This window comes from Orycteropus afer, unplaced genomic scaffold (genome assembly GCF_000298275.1).
Source record: "Orycteropus afer afer isolate SDZICR_OR568_19922 unplaced genomic scaffold, OryAfe1.0 scaffold00138, whole genome shotgun sequence".
Taxonomy (NCBI): domain Eukaryota; kingdom Metazoa; phylum Chordata; class Mammalia; order Tubulidentata; family Orycteropodidae; genus Orycteropus; species Orycteropus afer.
The window spans coordinates 3,474,659-3,483,009 of record NW_006921725.1 but is presented as its reverse complement, the minus strand read 5'-3'; positions in this window follow the sequence as shown (position 1 = coordinate 3,483,009).

Here is an 8,351-nt window from a genome sequence, read left to right as displayed (position 1 = left end):
ACTTGTATATCCTTCCCTTCAAGGCTCAGGGGTCCAGGATTATCTTCTGTGTCTGTGTTAATTGGTTTCCCTTTTCTTTGTTGAAGAGGGTCTGTGTAGTCTTTCTGCCTAGTCCGCCATCTTGTCGGAACTCTGGAATTTTCCCTTCTGATAACATACCAAAGTAGGTGAGAAGTCTGGTCACTCTTGATTCCAAGGAGCATTCTGGCCGTACTTCCTCCAGGACAGATTTGTTAGTTCTTTTAGCAGTCCATGGTACTTTCAGCATTCCTCAGCAGCACCACAACTCAAAAGCATCAATTCTTCTTCGATCTTCCTTATTCATTGTCCAGTTCTCACATGTATACAAGGCAATTGAAAATATCATGGCTTGTGTCAGGCTCACCTTAGTCCTCAATGAGACATCTTTGCTTCTCAGCACTTGAAAGAGGTCTTTTTTAGCTGACTTGCCCAGTGCTATATATCATCTGATGTTCCTGACTGCTGCTTTCATTGGCGTCAATTGTAGAACCAAACAATGTGAAATCTTTGACAACTTCAGTCTTTTCTCTATTCGTTGTGATGCTGCTTACAGGTACTGTTGAAGATTTTTGTTTTCTTTATATTAGATATAATCCATACTGGAAACTGTATTCTTCAATCTTCATCACTAAGTGCTTCAAGTCATCCTCACTTTCAGCAAGCAAAGTTTTGTCATCATCTATCACAGGCTGTTAATGATTCTTCCTCTAATCCCGATGCCATGTTCTTCATCATGTAGTCCAGCTTCTCAGATTATTTGCTCAGCATATAGATTGAATAAGTATGGTGAAATGATAAAACCCTAATGCACTCCCTTCTTAATTTTAAACCATGCAGTGTCCCCTTGTTCTGTTCGAATGACTGCCTCCTGATCTATGTATAGGTTTCTCATGAGTATAATTAAGTGTTCTGGAATTCCCATTCTTTTCAATGTTATACACAATTTGTTATGATCCACACAATTAAATGTTTTTGCATAGTGAATAAAACAAGTAAACATCCTTCTGGTATTCTTTACTTTCAGCCAAGATCCATCTGACATCAGTAATGATATCCCTTCTTCCACATCCTCTTCTGAATCCAGTATGCACCTCTGGAAGTTCTCTGTCAAAAATGCTGCAACCATTTTTGAATTATCTTCAGTAAAATTTTACTTGTGTGAAATATTAATGATAGTTTTAGATAATTTCTACATTCTGTGGGATCACCTTTCTTTGGGAAGGGTACAGATATGGATCTCTTCCAGTCAGTTGACCAGGTGGCTGTCTTCCAAATCTCTCAGCATAACCAAGTAAGTGCCTTCTGTGTGGCATCCATTTGTTATAACATCTCAATGGAAATTGTTCTTTACCACTTCCTTCAGTGTGGCTTTGACTTCTTCCTTCAATACAATTGGTAATTGGTCATATGCCACCTCCTGAAATGGATGAAGATCGACCAGTTCTTTTTGGTCCAGTGACTCTGTGTATTCTTTCCATCTCCTTTTGATGCTTACTGCATCATTCAATATTTTGCCCATAGAATCCTTCAATACTGCAACTAGAGGCTTAAATTTTTTCCTCAGTTTTTTTAGCTTGAGAAATGCTGAGCGTATTCTTCCCTTTGGTTTTTCTAACTCCAGGTCTTTGTACATTTCATTATAGTAATTGGCTTTGTCTGCTCAAGCTGCTCTTAGAAATCTTTGGTTCAGCTCTTTGATATTGTCATTTCTTCTATTTGCTTTAGCTACTCTCAACTCAAGGGCAAATTTCAGAGTCTCTTCTGACATCCATTTTGGTCTTATCTTCCTTTCCTATCTTTTTAATGAACTTTCACTTTCTTCTCAGATGATGTTCTTGATGTCATCTCACAATTTTTCTGGTTTCCAGTCATTGGTGTTCCATGCATCAAATCTATTCTTTAGATGGTCTCTAAATCCAAGAAGGTTGTATTCAAAGTCATATTTTGACTCTCAATGGAGTTGTTTTAATTGTCTTCAACTTCATGTTGAATTTGCATATGTACAGTTGATGGTCTGTTCCACAATCAGCTCCTGGTCTTGTTTTGGTTGACACTTGAACTTTTTCATTGCCTCTTCCTACAGATGTAGTCAATCTATTTCCTGTGTACTCCATATGGGGAGATCCACACAGATAGCCACCATTTGTGTTGCTGAAAAAGGTATTTGCAATGAATAAGTTGTTGATCTTGCAAAATTCTATCATGCAATCTCCAATGTTATTTCTGTCACCAAGGCCAAGTTTTCCAACCATTCTTGATTCTTCTTTGTTTCCAACTTTTGCATTCCAGTCACCAGTGATAATTAATACATTGTGATTGCACATTTGGTCAATTTCAGGCTGCAAAAGTTGATTAAAAATTTCAATATCTTCATCTTTGGCTTTGGTAGTTGATGCATATATTTGAATAATAGCAGTATTTACTTTTCTTCCCTGTAGGCATATGGATTGTACTTATGACAGGATTGTACTTCTGGACAGATCTTGAAACATCCTTTGTGATGATGAATGCCACGCCATTCCTCTTTAAACTGTCATTCCTGGCATAGTAGATCATACGGTTGCTGATTCAAAATGACCAAAACCCATTCATTTCAGCCCACTAATGCCTAGGATATCAATCTTTATGTGTTCCTTTTCATTTTTGGTAACTTCCAATTTTCCTAGATTCATAATTAATATTTTCAATGTTCTCATTATTAATGGATGTTTATAGCTGTCTCTCCTCAATTGAGTCATGCCACATTAGCAAATCAAGGTCTTAAAAGATTTACTTTATCCATATTAGTAATGTTGGTTCTATTCTGATGACACAGCTCTTTCCCAGTTGTATTTTGAGAGCCTTCCGACCTAAAGGGCTCCTCCTCCTGCACTGTATTGGACAATATTTCCAGCTATTCATAAAGTTGCCCAATAATGTATCAGACAGTGTTTCTCTGCTATTCATAAGGTTCTCCCTGGCCAACTCTTTGAGAAGTAGACAGTCTCTTCCTTCTTCCTAGTCTGTCTCAGTCTGTAAGCTGTGTTGTAATCTGTTCACCATATGCAACCATTTTGACATTTGAAACACCAGTGGCACAGCCTCAAGCCTCACAGCAACACACAAGCCACCACACAACAGACAGATGAGTTTGTCTCACTTAGCTGTTCAAAGCCTCTCTGCCCTCCCCTTACCTGGATCCCTGCCACTGCTCACTCTATTATCCCCTAAGCTGTGGTATTGCAGTAAGTGTGAGGTTAGGAACCAGATGGTCCTTGGAACAGATTGACTCCACAGAGGTCTGGCACACGTGGACCCAGAGAATGATATCTGCTTACTTCTGTGAGAATTCTCAAGGTAGTAGTCTGGCTGAAGCAGAAAGGTATGTAATACTGGAAGGGAGATACCAGAGATTGACCCATTGGCTGAGACAAGGAGACATGACCACTTGTATGCCAACAGCAGTCAAGGTGTACTGAGCTAAGTTTGCTTTTGACTACATAGTCCAAGTAATCATAGAAGTAAGAGGTTTTGTCCCAGGAATAGGAGTAGTGTGGGAATCTAGGAGGCAGCAGGAGAATGCTTCTCCTGTGAAAAAAAGTGATAGAGTGGTGGTCTTTATGGTAGATTTCTGCAATTCACAGTGGCACTCACAAGATAACCAGATTGTAGGATGCGTGTCACAATAAGAACATGATGTCAGCCATTATCAGCCAAGATAAAACTGGAGAAAATCCTAAATCTACAAATACTTAAATGTAACTGAGATATTGTATTTATTATAATGTACATATATTTTTAATTACAAGTTTTAAAAAGTGCCATGTAGTGAGACTCATACCTCACATTATATACAAAAAGTAACTCAAAATGTACCAAACAACAAATTTATAACCAAAACCTGTACATCTTAGAAAAAACATAATGTCTCAGGATCTACTCTTTAAAAATGGCTTTTTAGACAAGACACTGAAGGCACAAGCAACAAAATACAAAATAGATAAGTGAGATCTAATTAAAACTAAAAACTTATGTATTTCAAAAGAAGTTTTTGTTTGTTTGTTTGTTTTTTAGCCATGTAAATGGACAATCTACAAATTGGGAGAACACTTTTGTGAACTATAAATTGGGTAAGGGTTTAATACTAGATTATTAAAAGAACTCGTAAATTTAACAAGAAAAACCAGAAAAAAAAAAAAAATTCAAACAACAATTGAAAACTGGGCTATGGAACTGAATAAATATTTACCAAACAGCACATACAAAGGTCTATGAAGCACACAAAAATATGTTCAATATCATTAGCTGCTCTTGTTGTTGTTGTTAGGTGCCATTGAGTCAGCTCCAACTCATAGTGACCCTATGTACAACAGAATGAAATACTGCCCAGTCATGCACCATCCTCACAATCCTTGCTATGTTTGAACCTATCATTTCAGCCACTGTGTCAATTCACCTTGCCGAGGGTGTTCCCCTTTTTCACTGACCCTCCACTTGACCAACCATGATATTCTTCTCCAGGGAATGGTCTTTTTTCTGACAACTTTACCAAGTAGGTGAGACAAAGTCTAGCCATTCTTGTTTCCAAGGAACATTCCGGCTGCACTTCCTCCAGGACAGATTTATTTGCTTTTAGCCACTTTTATTGTTGTTGTTGTTGCTTGTTGTCAAGTCGGATCCGACTCATAGAGACCCCCCCTTGGGTTTCCGAGGCAGTATCACTACGGAAGTAAATTGCCCCATCTTCCTTCCGAGGAGTGTCTGGTGGATTTGAACCGCCAGCCTTCTGGTTAGCAGTCAAGTGCCGTAGCCACTATGCTACCAGAGCTCCCTCTTAGCCACTAGGGAGATCAAAACCACAATGAGATACCACTTCATCCACACTATGATGGCTAAGATTGAAAACAGCCATCGAAAATATCGGTTAGGATGTGGAGAAATTGGAAACCTCATTCATTGTTAGTTGGAATGAAAATGGTACAACTATATGGAACAATTTTGTGGTCCCTCAAAAATTAGACATAGAGCTATCACATGACCCAGCTTAGGTATATGTCCAAAAAACTTGAAAATAAACAGACATATGTAAGCAACGTTCATCATAGCACTATCCATAATTTCCAAAAGATGGAAACAACCCAATTATCCATCAAAGGTGAATGAGTAAACAAAATGTGGTAAATGCTTACATTGTAATATTACTAAGACACAAAGAGAAATTAAGTCTTGATTCATGCTACAACATGGATGAATCCTAAAAAAACATTACAGTGAAGGAAATAAGTCAATCAAGAAAGAAGAAATATTGTATGATCTCACTAATATGAAAAATCTAGAATTATAAAATGTATAGAAAACAGAGTTTAATAGTGGTTACCAGGAGTAGAATGGAGGGGAAAGGCAGAATAATTGTTTAGGAAGCATTGAATTTCTGTGCATGTTGATGAAAACCTTGCCGAAGGATATTGGTGATGGTTATAGAACATAATTGATTTACTAGGTGCCACTGAATTGTACACATGAAATAATGTTGAATTGAATGTTGTGTTATGTACTTTTTGCAATATCTTTATGATAATTTAAGAAAAATGAGCTTTGAAAAAGGATGGAAATGCAATTAATGGAGGATATGGCACTGTTACTATATCTTAAATCATACTTCTTAAGTGAAAATGTGAAAAAAAAATATTGTGGTTGTGAGAAAGAGGGTTACAGATAGCAAAACAGATTTGTTTATTCTTCTGGCAGTCCATGATATACTCATTATTCTACACTAACACTATAATTCAAATCTGTCAATTGTTCTTCGGTCATCCTTATTTATTGTTTAGCTTTCTCATGCACTTGAGGTGATTAAAAACACCATGGCTTGGGTCAGGCACACCTTAGCCTTCAAAAGAGATAATTTGGAACAGATTTTCCCAATTCAATACATCCTTTGATTTCTTAACTGCTGCTCCCATGAGCATTGATTGTGCATCCAAGTAAAATGAAATCCTTGACAATTTAATATTTTCTCAATTATCATGATGTTGCTTGTTGTTCCAGTGGTGAGGATTTTTGTTTTCTTTATGTTAAGATATAATCCATACTGAAATATATAGTTTTTGTTCTTCATCAGTAAATGCTTCGAATCCTCTTTGCTTATAGCAGGTAAGGTTGCATCAACTACATAATGCAAGTTGTTAAGGTTTTTCTCAAATCCTGAAGCTTCTTTCTTCATACAGTCTAGCTATTTGTATTCCTTTCGCAGCATACAGATTGAATAAGTATAGTGAAAAGATAAAACCCTGACACACACCTCTCCTTATTTTAAGACATAGAATATCCCTTTGTTCTGCTTAAAAAGCTGCCTCTTGTTTTATGTACAAATTCCATATGAGTACAATTAAGTGTTCTGGAATTCCCATTCTTCACAATGTTACCTATAATTTGTTATGATTCACTTAGTCAAATACAATTTCATAGTTAATAAAAAAAAAGTAAACATCTTTCTTGTATTTTCTGCTTTCACACAAGATTTATCTGACATCAACAATGACATCCCTTGTTCTACATCCTTTTCTGAACCTAACTTGGATTTATGTCATTTCCTGGTCAATGTACTGTTGCAACCATTTTGAATTATCTTCTGCAAAATTTTACTTGCATGCAATATTAATTATATTGTAAGATAATTTCTGCATTCTGTCGAATCATTTTTCTTTAGAATGAATACAAATATAGATCTCTTCTAGTCACTTGACCAGGTACCTCTCTTCCAAATTTTTTAGCATAGATGAGTGAGCACTTCCAATGATGCATTCATTTGTTAAAACATTTCAGTTGGTAATCAAATGGTATTTTCTCAATTCCTGCAACCTAGTTTTTGCCAATACCTTCAGGGCTGTGTGGACTTCTGCCTTCAATACCATCAGTTCTCTATCTTATGTTACCTCCTGAAATGGTATAAAATCTTTTTGATAAAATGATTTGATGTAGTCCTTCCATATTCTTTTGATACTTCCTGCATAGTTCAGTATTGTACCCTTAGAATCCTTCATTTTTGCAGCTCTAGGATTGAATTTTTTCTTCAGTTCTTTCACTTTGAGAAATAGCATGCATGTTCTTCCCTTTTGTTTTCTAACTCCAGCTCTTTGCAGATTTCATTATGATACTTTACTTTGTCATCCAGAGATGCCCTTTGAAGTCTTCTGTTGAGTACATTTACTTCATTTCTCTTATCACTTTAGCTATTAATATTACAGAGCAAGTTCAGAGTCTCTTCTGACATTCTATTTTTTGTGTCTTTCTTTATAAAGACCTTTTGGCTTCTTCATATATGATGTCCTTGATTTCATCCCACAATTCATCTGGTCTTCAGTCATTTCTGTCAAATTTATTCTTAAGATGGTCTCTAAATTCAAGTGGGATATACCCAGAGTAGTATTTTGGTTCTTGTGTACTTGTCTGAAATTTCTTCAACTTCAACTTGAAATTGCATATGCTCAATTGATGATGTGTTCCACAGTTGGCCCTTGGCCTTGTTCTGACTGATGATACTGAGCTCCTCCATCATCTCTTTCTACTGATATAGTCAATTTGATTCCTGTGTATTCCTTGTAGTAAGGTCCATGTGTATAGATAACATTTATGTTGCTGAAAAAGTTATTCACAATGAGTAAATTATTAGTCTTGCAAAATTTTATTTTGTAATCTCCAGCACCACTTCTATCATCAAGGCCATATTGACAACTGCTGATCCTTCTTTATTTCCAACTTTTGCATTCTAATTACCAATAATTATAAGTGCATCTTCATGGTGTGTTTGATCAATTTCAAACTGCAGAAATTTATACAAATCTTCAATTTCTTCACCATTAGCATTAGTAACTTTTGTGAAAATTTAAATAGTATTTTTATTAACTGGTCTTCATTATAGGCCTATGGATATTATCTTATCACTATATACTTCAGGATAGTTCTTGAAATGTTCTTTTTGACAATGAATGCAACATCATTCCTCTTCAATTTGTCATTCCTGGCATAGAGACTATATGATTTCCTGATTCAAAATGATCTGTACCTGTTCATTTAAATAAAAAAAAAAATGACTAGGATACTGATTTATATGCATTCCATTTCTTTATTTGTAACTTTTAATTTTCATAGATTTCATATCCCAATTATTAATGGATGTTTGCAGGTGTTTCTTCTCATTTTGAATTATGCCACATCAGGAAATGAAAGTCCCAAAAGCTTAGTTCCAATCATGTCATTAAGGTCTACTCCATGGAAGCAGTTCTTCCCAGTCATATTTTGAATTCCTTCTAACTTAAGGGAGCTCTGGCAGAGTAGTGTCTAAGGCACTC